This window comes from Macrobrachium rosenbergii, chromosome 48 (assembly GCF_040412425.1).
Source record: "Macrobrachium rosenbergii isolate ZJJX-2024 chromosome 48, ASM4041242v1, whole genome shotgun sequence".
In the NCBI taxonomy this organism is placed as follows: Eukaryota; Metazoa; Arthropoda; class Malacostraca; order Decapoda; family Palaemonidae; genus Macrobrachium; species Macrobrachium rosenbergii.
The window spans coordinates 73,939,842-73,952,844 of NC_089788.1; the positions used below are offsets into that span (position 1 = coordinate 73,939,842).

Here is a 13,003-nt window from a genome sequence, read left to right on the forward strand (position 1 = left end):
CATAAATCAGTCTTAAGCTGTGAAGAACCCAAAGAGAACGCTCCCAGCACGTATGTTTAACCGACTCCCTGGTCCTTGGGTGTTCTGTGTCTCTGCTGTCAGTCAGTCACTATTAAGTCTTGGATAGTTGTAAGTACCCGACGGTTGCAACCGTGTGTTCCTGAAACTTGCCAGCATTTTTATTTCGTTTATCGATGTGCCATTGACAGGATTGCATGTACGCTACAGTTACATTTCATTTTGAATGTGAGTGTGCGCTGTGTTTATAATATTTTTGATTTTTTTTCCACTGAGCAAATTGCTTTTGGGCCGGTAACTGCTAACCCGCTGCCTTTTTGATGCTGTGGTTAGACAACATCGCTTCTGTTTCATATTTCTTTTGTAGTTTTTCGCAGTCATTCATGAAACTTTTCTCATCACGATTTACAGTGTTTATTTTAGTTACTCTAGTGACGCCTCCACACACGGAAGGTCACTTTCAGTAACCCCGTTATTAACAGTAATTAACTGTATAACGAAAATTTACATAGTCGGAAAAATGCAATTAAAAACTCTTGAACAGTTTCCATGACATAATTAAAACCGATCTAGATAAAATATGATAGCATATACAATGTGCAAGTTTCATATTGATTTATAAATGCAAGGTTTTTCCGTCAGTGACAACTAATGCATATTATAGATGTATTTAAGTAAACAACTGTAGACAGTTCTGAACAGCGGGCTGTAAGTGTGGTTAAGTATACAGTACCTTAGTTTAACCAGTGTTTGCTTCGGTTTGGTAGGACTAAGCATTAGCTCCGTGTTGGGTGTTTCCTGTAAAATTGACTTTTCCTATAATATTTTAGTTGATTATCAAGATTTTACTGCTATTTTTTGGAGGTCGACTGTAGTTAACCTCAGAACTGATTCTTTTATATGCTGGCCATCCTGGAATGCTATCGTGCATGTTGTGGTATAGAGGAATTTTTGGTAAAAGATGGTTTCCTTTACAGGGCGTCCCCTGGGTGGATCCCCTGCTAAGTAACATGGCCTACTAGGTTAGGGTTAGGTTAGGGCACGTTAGGTTAGTATGGTTGAACATTTTATAATTGATTTTCTTAGCCAATCCATTCCTTGAACATGTCTCCCTTGTTTATGAAGAGCGAGATAAATTAAAAATATATCTACTTGTTATGGCAGCACATATATAATGTAAGCATTTTGAGAAAAGTGTTTTTTATAATGAATTCCTTAAAAACCTTTCGTTTTTTTTATAAGTTGCGTTTTTTATAATGAATTCCCGTAAACAACTCTTATAGACTTATTTTATTTCCTTTTTACTAGAAAACCACATTGTTTTGCATTCTTTATCAGTGACATTATGCTGGTTAAATAGGGTGTATAACTACAATTAAAGTTTCTGTCACCGAATATATTTGAATTTGAGCCTGTTGATAGTAATAACCAGTTAAATGTGGGCAATCCCTGAAAGTACTAGTGGGTAGGAGGAGACAGGAACAGACAGACAGACTTACACTGCAGAAGCATGTGAACTTGTCAAGATCAACTGGTGGGGAGGACAAAAGTTGAAAGAGGTTGCTTAGGTTTACGCAAAATAATGATTGAACATACAAGTTTTAACATATGAAATACTGTATTAGGTTATTTATAAGATAGCCTATGCATGCACATGAAAATGAAAGTTGAATTATTATGTGCTATTATTGAACATTATATATGGAAGAAATACTCTTATAAAAATTGACGAACATCAAAAGTTTGGGGTATGATTTATCTGCTTATGAAAGTGAGTGATGGTAAGTTTTAATGTAACAAAGTATTGTATCACTTTACGTAAATATCACTTAATATTCGAGCTTTCGTGCTGTGCTCTCAGGGCCTCTTAATATGCTTAATAAGATAATCATACAAAAATCTAACAAGTTTGCTATTATCGAGATATTTACTATGTCATATTTTTATTTTAACATTCATTCTCATGGGGGTGGGACTAGACATGTTGTTCATGGGATAAATTTATGAACTGTGAAAAGGTATAACTTAGCATATATGCATGTACTTTAAAATTAACAAAAGCAAAATTATATATATCCTGTAATGATTGATATTATGGGAGAAATACCTTTTATTTCTAACTCACAAAAGCATTAAACATTGGGCACTGATTCACAAGCCTAGCTAAAATATGTTAACATAAGCTTTTAACATATCCAAAATTATGGCAAGGATTAGGAGTTCGGGTCGTTTTGGCCATAAGTCATTTAGGCCGTAAGCACGTTTATGTGCAAAATGGGCGCCATTTTTAGTGCCAGCCCTTTGGGGATGTACGTAAAACATGAAATAATAATGGTAAATACCATAAACATAACGGTAAATACCATAAACATAACGTCTTGCATTGTTTTGGATGTTACGGCCTAAGTGACTTACGGCCGAAACGACCAGGACCGAGGATTAGTATACCATATATATATACCTTTTAAAAATGACTGCTGCTAAGGAACAAAGGATTATGCTGAACAGTTAACAAGCAGGAAGACTGTCAATTGTTCAATGGAAGTCTTTCATTCAAGGGGTCTAATTGTCATGGTTTTCTCCTGAAGTTTGACTTGTCTGTCTTGTGGAGGCTCTCAAGTTGCACCTCACTCTTCCTGGTTGCTAGGGGTCCTTAACATCCAAACTGGCAAACGGCTGAAATGGTGGTGTATAATACTTTGATCCCCAAGGAGCTAGTACTAAACAAGACGTCCCAAGGAGCTTCTGCCATGTCTTACGGCCTAAACTTGATATGGCCTAAAGTTGTGATGGCCTTAAAGGTTCATGGCTGAAAATAATGCGGCCTAATCATCCCTAACTTGTTTCTAGTAGGTAGATGTTTCTTGTTCAGTTCAGGATCAGAACCCTTGTGCCTTGAAAAGCCCTCCTCTTCTCTGCTGTGGTACCATATCAGGAGACATGTTTTTCTTGAAGTAGCCTTGAAAGTTCAGGTTCAGATTCACAGCAGCTACCTGGTTTTGAGCACATCATTGTTGGACAGGTCTTTATGGCTCCCCCCCTCTCTCTTTAATCCACCCTCTTTCTTGAATCATTGGAATCTTGCACTCCCAAGATTACTATTTTGTGTTGGTTTGCATGGCTTCCATGTTGCACATAGCTAGATTTTTCTCAGGAGGCTTATGCCCAACTCAGGATCAACACTCGCCTCCTCTGTACAGTTTTACAGGAGTCAGGATCAGCATTTTCCTTCTCCGTACAGTTTTACAGGAGTGTTTTCTCTGAACCACTGTACCTGCTTTTGTGCTTGTGGTACTTGGTGCACATATATTCCAGGGATGTGTCTTCTGTTGCTTGTGAAATCTAATTGGACTTCCAAGGTCAACATTGGTTCCTCTTGTCTGCCGCCTTCAAGAATTATACTGACTGTATCTAAGTCTATTGTCATAAATCAAACTAATTATGACCTGTGGGTTCTGTATAATAGATTCTATTTTTAAATTGAAATAAGGTGTGATGCAAATCCATTCATTATAATCTTAATTTCCCTCAGAATTTCCCCTTCATTCTTAAAGATGATGGATGGCACTGAAAAACGAGGAATAAGGCATGTGGCAGACAGTGGATTGTGGGGTGGTCATGTAAGTAGGAATCTGTCTTTCTTTCACTTCTTCAAGTCTGTGCAACTGGGATCCATTTTACACTGTTTAAGACCATTTATGATTAGTTGGTTTGTGTTTAAACTTAATTTTTTTACATATTTGAAAGTGTAGTATAAAAATTTTTTTGCTTTTATGAAAGTGTAGAGTAAAATGTTGTAGGATGTCAGGTATGGTATAGATGTCGGAAGACATTTTTTAATTTATGAAAGGGCTCTGTTCCCATTACACATTTTGTTCTGACAACTGATACACATTTTGAATAGTTGAAGTTAAAGTATACTCCATTATATGTGCAAGTTAGTGTTGTCTTAGAAGTTGAGTATCCATCTTTGTAATTTTAGTTACCCCCAGTTAATCTTGTCTTTAAGGATGATTACAGTCAGTTCAAAATGTTATCCAGGCATCTGGTAGTGGCTATAACTCGTGGTACACTGCTGTTTTGGAAGTAGGTATTGACATTGAGTCCCTAAGTTAGCTTTGTATGTAGGACTTCCATTGTTTTAGTTTTCTGACAGTTGTGAAACATTGCTAGGTAGGTAAGCTATTATTTTGCACAGAATATCCATTGAGAGGCTGAATGTATTTACCATATAAGGTCTGCCTTATTCAGTATTATGTATGGTAAAGATTGACGTGTTGGTCAAAGGAGTAGTAGATAGAGAAGTACCAGGACACAGAATAGTTGCATGTCTCAGAAAGTCTTGTAAATAAAGATGTATATTTAGATATAGGCCAGATAGGAATTTGTACAAAGTTTTCAGTGTAGGAGACGGAATTCATTTCATTTCTGACCACTTGAAGTGGGATTACACATGAAATGAATGAAAATGTTATAGGAAGTGGTCAGAACTGTGAGGCTGTTAGAGAATTGTTTTAGCATTCAGGGACATGTGGTTTATAGTGTCTGTGACTTGCCATATAAATGTTTTAATGTTTTTGATCATTGATCACAAGGCATTTCCATTAAGTCTTGATTACCCCTCTTTGTTGCAGGCTGATGAAGGTAGCACAAAGTTTAGGAGGACCTCTTCGCTTAGGCTGTTCATATCGTGTGGCTGCAATTGCCAACGTCAAGATTATCTGTTGTCATGGAGGGCGGAACCATTATTTGCTATGAAGTGAATCGGAATGAGAGAAGCTGATTTTTCAGATGAGGTCTCCTCAGTTATCTCTTGTAGTCAGATACTGATAAGGTATGTTGAGGGAAAGTTAATATTGTTTTATGTGGTAATGTTAATAATCAGGTCAACTAAATGCTGTTAATACTGTTTTATTCAAGCTGAAATTTCTTTTCTTAATGTTGCCATATGAAATTATTCCATCATGTCTTGTGAGAGCATTAGATATAAACATTGGACTTGGTTTAACCCGAGACTTTCTTTGTGAGCTGTTGACTACTGTTGTCTCTGTGACTAGCATTTTCTCTTGTCAGACAAACAGCTGAATTAGAGTTTTTGCTGTGTCATCCCTTGTAAAATGCAAGCCGTTAATTTATAAGAAAGTTTGTACACAATACGTATTGTATACATGTTAAATAATAGCGTACAATCTAGGATTGCATGTGTAACCAAGTGGTGGACCTCTTCAGCTGTCAAAAGCAAAGGGGTCTCCTGTGTATTTATGATAACTTCTATCGTCAAAAATTTCCACGTTCTTGTGGTACCTGATATCCTGGTTTCTATGTTCTGAGTTGTGTAGATCTTGCATGAACAAGGAGGCAGTTGTATATGATAGGCATATAAAATACTTTATTTTTTAAGATAACCTAAAAATCACTTTTTTTTTCTTACTAGGACACTCTAGGATGGGAGTGCAGTTCAAAGTCTGTCGTTCACTCTGTTCAGCCTTATTTATCAAGCCCACAGGTGATGTTTGTTCCTTTAACTGAAGTATTTTTATGCTGAAGAGTATAGATACCTTACATATTTATTACTGTGGATGAAGCCTGCTCAATGGAATTGGAGAACCAGAAAGGGAAGTAAAGATAAGTACAGTAAAATTCATGGAGCTAAGTATAACTGGCATAGTTTTAATTTGGCTTTGTTGTGGTAGTGAAATTATTCCATAGGGAACACTTCCCAAAGAGGAAATCTGGATGCAGCTTGGTTCTGCATTATTTAATAAGTGATAAATGTAAATTATATTGATATATCAATTTAGAAAACCATTGTTATTTTGCAGAATTATAGGTACTAGGTGAAAACAGATTAGCGGTTAGGGAAGCATAAACATGTTTCGTGGAAAACAAACTAAGAAAAATATTAATTGTTCAGTAAAGTTTCATGGCCTCGAATAGAGGTGAAAGTTTATTACAATTTGTATGGAAGATTTTGATGTGTCCTTAATAATTTTTTGAAGGTCATACAGCTAGTTGATAATGGTGGTATTTCTTGATAGTTTTTTCTGCTGTACTTGGTTATTGTTTATTTTTTTGTTGTCCTCGGTTATTGTTGAGGTTTGGTGGTGTTTAAAGTACATTGTACTGATCAAAAACTGGTAGAGTGTAAGTATTTTTAAGAATGGTAATAAGATGTTAACATTGGTTGACATTTAAGCAATCAACAAATTTAAAGTACAGCTATAGTACTTATGTGATTTTTAATCCTCTGGAAATGTCAAACAGCCAACTTGGAAATTGAAAAATTATTAACATGTTGAACATGTTACGCGGCCAGGTAGCTCACAATTTTGCAAACCCCCTGAAGTCTGTCCAATACGCACGTGAAGAGCCAATTATATCAATAGAAACGGTTGTGTGAGCAAGGGTGGTGGTGTCTGTGGGGTGAGTGTTGTCCAGTTATCCAGGAATTGTGTACAGTACGCATTTTTTTTTTCTGAAGCAAAGAGTGTTTTGAGATGGAGTAGCCTGGATAGCTTTGTAAATTTAATGAACACTAGTCTTATTGACTCATTGTCCTGATAACAGCTCAGATTTTAAGTGTGACTTCTATTAAGAGGCTTTATGTATTTCTGGATCTGTGATTTAAGTGAAAACTGTGAATTTAATAAGTTACCAAGGGGGAACAGCAGATGATGACAAGTACTGTGCTGTTTAGAACCGATTGAATTAAAAATTTTATAGAAAGCTTGATTTGTTGTGAATTGCACAGGGCGCCTGAACTGTTATATCGTAAGTATGATTTATGCATATCAGAAGGAAATATTTAGATAGTAAAGACTTGACTGTATCCTCAAGTAAAAAATAAAGTTTTAAAGCTAAAGATTCATCTGTAAATGTTGTGAGTATATTCCTGCAGTTTAATAAAAGTATTCTTTGCATTCCAGGTATTTTTGCTTGGCGAGTAAAAGTATATCATTCAAGAAATATGACCAAGATCCTTGTCCTGCCAACATATCACTGCATCAAAAGTACTGGACTCGCTTCAAGCTACAGACCATTAATTTGACTTATGCATTCATGTCTAGAGAACTTTGCTAACTTGATTTATGTATTAGTGGCTAGAGATCCTGGTTAACTTGATTTAAGGCAGAGACTATGATGTAGATTATGAATTTTCAAGAAATCATTTAATTTCATGTAGGGGTATCTTAAGTCTTGATCATTGGGAGCTTTAGGGAGGTTGAAGTTTATAATTATCGCATGACAGTTTTATTTGGAAAACCAGTTTAAGGTAACTGGCGAATGTTTAAGAAAACATTTGATTTTGTGTAGTGGTATCAAAATCTTGATCTTCAGGAGCTTTAGAAAGGTTGAAGTTTTTAATACTTGGACAGTTTTATTCAGAAAATCTGTTAAAGGTACTACAGTAGTTTGATATAGGCCATGATGGTGATTGGGTTATAATTAATCCTTGGTCCAGAGGTTTTGGAATTTGAAGTAAAAGTTAATGTAAGTCTTGTTTTAATAAGAGGTTTAAGATTGAAATATGGTACAGTAGTATGTAGATTATTCTTAATGACTGGAGTTTGGATTTTGGAGGAGTTAATAAAGAGGTTGCAATGAAAATGTTCTGCATTCATGACAGGTAAATTTTAACATGCAGAGATTATTGATAGTTGGGCTTTTGGTATTTTCAATAGACCATGATGGCATTTTTGTTTGAAGTCGGTATTATTTTTTGACAGTGTGAATCATAGTGTTTGTTAATGATGGTGTAGGTTTGGCCTCTTAAAAATATTGGGTTATGATAGGAGACTTGAGAACTAGAAGAGAATTGGTTCATGATAATTTTTGGTATGCAGAAAATGTTTGTTCATGATAATGTTGAATTCAGATAATTTGTTGACATTGGATTTACTATTCAGCTTTTTAGTAGGCAAGAGTGGAGTCATGATTTAGCAATCAGTTAGTTACTATGTAATATGTCATTAGTTTGTGATAGTTGAGATATAGTGACATTAGGAAGTTATTTCCTGACTGAAGTTGATACGAGATTGTCAGATTGTTTTGATTAAGAACTGGTAGTTTGTAACGGTGTTTTTCATTTTAATGTAGAAAGAGAGTTTGCAATACTGCATTTCTTCGTATACTTCTCAGTAACCATATCTTTTTGCGAGTTTCAGGAGCTATTTGGTTTGTATGTTCTATGAGAGTGCAAAAGCAACTGAAGATACAGAGGTATCTTCACTTGCTGTAGAAATATATAAAGAACTTTTTGGTTATATTGTCATGTTGTTGTTTTTCATGTTATTTGATGGCTTTTGAAAATAAAATGTGTATTTGTTTTTTAATTTGCTTGTTAGTGTGTGTCAAATGCATCAGTTTTCCTTTCTAATATATTTTTCAGGTTTATCATTTTTAGATTTAGATTTTTACTGATGCCCTTGTTTTGCTGTTCAAGAGACTATATTCAAAATTTGTTTAAAAATGTCTTCCTTTATAGGTGTTTTTACTAATTTTTTAAAACTAGGTGTTGTTGTGTGTGTTTTATATAATTTGGATGTTGCAAAATGCTTATTTTGGCTTTATATTTTTGCAGTATGCATACAGCAGTTTGCCTTTGAAGAGCCAACCTGGCTTTAAGTATTTTTTCTGAGTAATTTTTTTACAGTATTGTTTTATTTTTAATTGAAAAATCTGCATTTTGCTTTTGATATTAGTCATCCTGCCAGGTTTTGGTAGAAGGATGTGTTTTTTGCAATCCCCATTAGTTTTTCAGGACCTTGTGATCCAGGTCTCTACTGTGGTGTGCATCAATAGTTTCTTGTATATGAAGCTTTTAGGCTCTAATAAGAATGAGAATTTGCAAAAGCAAGAATTTTTGGTGATGTTGAACCTATGTAGACCGAGAGTATTATACATTAGCATTCTCTCATCCTTTGTGAGCATGGTAATGTGAACAGAACAATTTTTGTGTTAGTCATCTCATAGGAAATCTCTTCATAAATCAAATGTACTCTAAATATTATAAAATATAGAATGCACGACATAGATGGTTATTTTGTTTTGAAGGTCCTGTCCTCTTTTGAGGGTAGCTATCCATGTGATGAAAATGGTTGAAGTTAAGTTTGTTGTGAATTGGGAGCTGATGGTATATTGTTGCCTCTTGACTGGTGAGTGTAGAGACAGGTTAATGGGCTCGTCATATATATAGTAGCAGCTTCAGTTTCTAATAAATCTGGGTCATTGCCTTCATTTCTCTAGTTTCGTATTGGTGGTGTAAAAGTTTATCAAGTTTTTGGTAGAAATTTTTTGTGTTCATTTGTTGTGTGGGCACTTTAAATTTGAATCTGTTTTGAGTATTAATTCAGTACTTGATGTCCAAACCATGATTAGGAACAAAAATTAGTCCCTCTTGTCTGTCAGTATAGTGGATTACAAGTGAATAAATTCATGTCTTAGGGATCATATAGCCATGGATAGTTCTCATAGATAAGAGTACCTAGCATAAATTTAAGCTCAATATTGTTCAGGTTCTTGGAGTACAAACAATTCCACCAGGTAGAGCTTAATGGAAGGGTTTTGGTTTTATCAGCAATCCAGTAGTCACAACATACATTTCATTCTCAGCTCGTCAGAGCACCACCATCCTGTTCATGATCTGTTCCGTGAACTCTACGAAATGTTGCTGGAAAGAGGTCAGTTGAGGTAAAGAAATAAAACCTTTATTCAAGTTCTTGGGGACAAATATCAGTGCTTATACCTTTGGCTTTTGACCAAGAAATCAGTTTGTCATCTTTGAACAGCAAAAGGGCATTGGTAAAAATTGGTCTCTCTCTCTCTCTCTCTCTCTCTCTCTCTCTCTCTCTCTCTCTCTCTCTCTCTCTCTCTCTCTCTCTCTCTCTCTCTCTCTCTCTCTCTCTCTCTTGACTCTTAACCCATGTGCTCAAATAACATTTTTTTAATACCATTTTGCCTGTCTTGACATGTTGGCAATTCCTCTATTTCTAAATTATCGTACCTGAAGTGAAAGGCACTTTTACTTATTAATGAATTCGTGTAATAATTTTAAAACTGTTTAATTTTTCTGTTTGTTTGCATCATTCACTGCATTGACACGGGTGTTTATTTTGTTTATTTTTAACAGTGGGATGTTGTGTATGATGTATCTTGAATATGCAAATGTTCAAAAAGGTAAACATCCAGTTGTGAAGTTGCTCTTGGTAATATGCTTCCCTACTCTTGTTTTCAAGTTTTCTTTGAATTTGGCTGCACTCACAGTATTGGATAACTTTAATTATTTGGTAATTTTTGTTTCATAGTTGCTTCCATTGCTGTGGAAGGAGAGGAGCACCCTAGTTGAACAATGTCAAGAATTTTGAGTTTTTCTTGCATTTAGGATCTTGTTATTCCTGTAATTCAGCAGGTCCTTGGGCACAAAACAGCTAGCCATGCAATGAACTTTGTCATGTAGACAAATAAAGCTAGCTGATTCTGTAACCCGTGCATTTGAAATTTTGCTGTTCAGGAGCCTGCAAAATTAATAGGTATTACAGCACATTGGTTCCTGTATGGATTTGGACAATTGCCCTATTGGTATGCCTGTCCAACTATTGGACCTCCATGGTATTTCTTGACACCCATTTAGACCCAAGAAGCCTGAGGAACCTGTGCTGATGTAGAGCTGTTTTGATCAGATTTGTTCATATTTAATATTTTCCATCCTCCAAGAAAGCCAAGGCTTGATAATTGCAATATTTTCACTTTAGTAAATTGGCTTTGTATAACCAGTGCTGCTGCATAAAGAGCTAGGCTTCATTCCACCTTTTAGGGTTGGACCCAGTTTTTCCAGAGCTAGGCTTCATTCCACCTCTTTTTTTTTTTTAAGAGTTGGCCCCAGTTTGTATTTTTTATTGTACCTGTGCAATCATCGTCGTCATTACTAAAAAGGTTTATCATAGTGCCATGTAATTAGCTGGGCTAATCCACAGAGCTTCAAGGAAGGTCTGTAGGAACTTGTCCTTGAAAGCCAACAGCTTTTGGACTCTACTTGCACCTTGATCATGATCCATGGAGTAGGCTACACTGGTTTTAAAACTTGTAAGGGGGCTGAAATATTGATGCACTCCTTTTGCTGTTGATTGCGAACATTGGATGTGGACCACTTCAGATGGTTTTGTTTACTCTATTTCTAGCTGTTTAGGTCAGTTGTCCGTAGGATCTCGATTTGTTTTGGGTGACTGTTGCAATAGTTATATAACCATCCTAAAGAAAGCTTTTAGAATATATAAGTGCCCTAATCCCATCCATGGACCAATTACTACTTTCAAGTTTCCTGCCCAGTCAACCCCTCTGAATAGCTATATGTGGTAAGTGAATGCAACAAACCACGACTGAATACCACTCATTTTTATAAAGGCCTTTCTAAACATCCAAGTGGTAATAAGCGACATCTATCCCAGTCGGTTAAAAATAATCGCAGGTCACTTGCAAGGTATGACATGAGTTTGTTTGTAAAATCATCTCTTCCCTTCCTGTGCAGGGGATTTGGAAATCCAGTTTAAAGTTGATCGATTGCCATAGCTTGCTGAAGTGGCATTTTGTGTGATTGGTAAGGTATCTGTTCTTAAACTTTGAAAAATTTGAGCGCTTTTTTCATGGAATCTTTTTTTTGAATTGTAGAAAGGAAACCTAAATTGAAAGAGAAATCGCTAAGTAAGTTCAAGAGTATTTGAAAAGTATACAGAAGTCTTGGATGCTTATGTTTATTAAAAAAAAAAATCTAAGGGTGAACCTTGAGTAAGTATTGAAATTGTCAAAATGTGTAATAAGGGACCACAAATGAACACCGAAGTATCCCATTTGAATGGTTTTTACGATGGGCAAAACAGTAGAATGCTAGGGAAAATTTTCTGTCAAATGAAGCTGCCCAACAAAGATTTAAGATAAAATGAAAACGAAAGAAATACCAAAGTACAATGAATCCAAAATTCAAGCGGTTCTAATTTTGTAATTAAGATTTATCCCAGTTAGGTTTGCTTGAAGAATGTTTGTTAGAAATGTAATAAACGGAGCTTGTAATGTTTTGATTTAAAATAAAAACCAGCAATTAATAGTATGCTTTATTTGAATCCAAAAAATTCAAGGTACCAAAGTTTACACAGAACAGGATTTTTTTATATCCCTTGGAGACAGCATTACATGACCCAAGGAGAGGCTTCCTCTCAGCAAGAGGTATTCGGCCTGATGTCTGTTATTGACCTATTGAGAGCTGTCATTAAGCCGAATGCCCAGATGGTAAAGTCTATACTTACTTTGTGCTTTGCCTTGTTTTTCCCATTTTCTATCATTGCTCAAGAAAAGTCAAAGAAAACATGTTATGCACAACTAAAGCTGAACCTTAGGTCACCTTCATTGCCTTTTGTACTAAAAAAACTCTTGCATGACAGTCGGTCTTTAGGAACTGTCGTGTCAACTGGGTTTTATAACCAGAAAAATATCACGAGATAATGACCAAAAAAATCCAGTCCATTTTCTCTACAAAATCATTCAACCTGTTTGAGAATCTACGATTATAGTAATTCATCGACCATTTTCTGTCCTTTCTAGTATACAAATCTACAGATTTTCAACATATATCCCTGGCTTTGGCTCCCAGTTTTCTATGAATGACCCAAAAGCTAAATCGAGTTTTGTCATACATTTCAACCTAACACTTTGCCTACATCAGTTAATACCACGCTAATTCTGCGGCCTTTTAATGTACATACGGACCCTATTCTTGCAGTTTTCTATGTAAAACCTAAACGATAAACCCATGGATTTAAAACATTTCTCAAAGCTATTCTTTGCTTTGCGTGGAAAACTAATACTCGACACAATTCACGCTACATTCTAGATCTTATTTTCATGTCTGTTTCGAAAATACGAGTTTCCCAAGCGTAGCGTAAAAGAAAATGGTCAAACTTCACCAAAGAAAACGGAAATTAATGACAAACTACAA

At 35.5% G+C, this 13,003-nt stretch overlaps 1 long non-coding RNA gene across 1 annotated transcript; it reads left to right on the forward strand.

Moving 5' to 3' along the window:
• Positions 1-93: 93 nt before the first annotated feature.
• LOC136831556 (uncharacterized) lies at positions 94-8,366 on the forward strand. The gene is made up of 5 exons (XR_010850924.1): positions 94-246; positions 3,551-3,638; positions 4,653-4,852; positions 5,453-5,524; positions 6,945-8,366. It is a non-coding gene; the product is annotated as an uncharacterized lncRNA (long non-coding RNA).
• The last annotated feature ends 4,637 nt before the right edge of the window (positions 8,367-13,003 follow it).